The sequence below is a fragment of the Penaeus monodon genome, chromosome 30 (genome assembly GCF_015228065.2).
Source record: "Penaeus monodon isolate SGIC_2016 chromosome 30, NSTDA_Pmon_1, whole genome shotgun sequence".
NCBI lineage: Eukaryota > Metazoa > Arthropoda > Malacostraca > Decapoda > Penaeidae > Penaeus > Penaeus monodon.
In genome coordinates this window covers 36,624,671-36,625,002 of record NC_051415.1, presented here as the reverse complement: position 1 = coordinate 36,625,002, position 332 = coordinate 36,624,671, and positions in this window count along the sequence as shown.

The window sequence follows — 332 nt, the reverse complement described above, 5'->3', positions numbered from 1 at the left end:
GAAAAAGACTTCCCTGTTGTTTTTGGTTTTGAACCATTTTTAAATGCCCTTTAGGCTGTACTGGGCAGTTATCCTGCATGGTTTTTTTTTTTCTGGGAAGACCCAAAAGGATAGCAATGTGCTGACGGGGGGGAAAAAGTTTTTTAATTTTAAAACACTTGTCCAAAAAGAACCTTTCTATTTTGGGAAGTTTACGAACACCATGATGAAAAACCCCCCCCCCACTTATTTTTGGTCACGTGGCCATCCTCACCCTTTATATATTGTCTGTCACATCTACCACCACCCGTACTTATCACCAAATATTAACTTTAATTTTATAAAAAATTGCC